The sequence below is a fragment of the Penaeus monodon genome, chromosome 31 (genome assembly GCF_015228065.2).
Source record: "Penaeus monodon isolate SGIC_2016 chromosome 31, NSTDA_Pmon_1, whole genome shotgun sequence".
Lineage (NCBI taxonomy): Eukaryota > Metazoa > Arthropoda > Malacostraca > Decapoda > Penaeidae > Penaeus > Penaeus monodon.
This window is the reverse complement of record NC_051416.1, coordinates 23,800,776-23,801,026: the sequence shown is the minus strand read 5'-3', so window position 1 is coordinate 23,801,026 and position 251 is coordinate 23,800,776.

Genomic DNA, 251 nt, shown 5'->3' with positions numbered 1-251 from the left:
ACGCCGTGCGAAAGAGACCTCAAGTGTATGCATATATACGCGGCGTTCGAAGACAAACAAACGCCGGTTAATTGCCTTCGTAAAATGCCAATTAACCCGTTAACAGGAGCACTAACGGGGCGAGCATCTGCTATAAGCCATACGCGATCACAACATTATAAACAGATGTAGCTCTAGGGATTAGGGGGGGTGAGGGGGGGGAGGGTGGCGATGGGGGTTTGATGGAGGGATGAAAGGGGGGGTGGATGGTT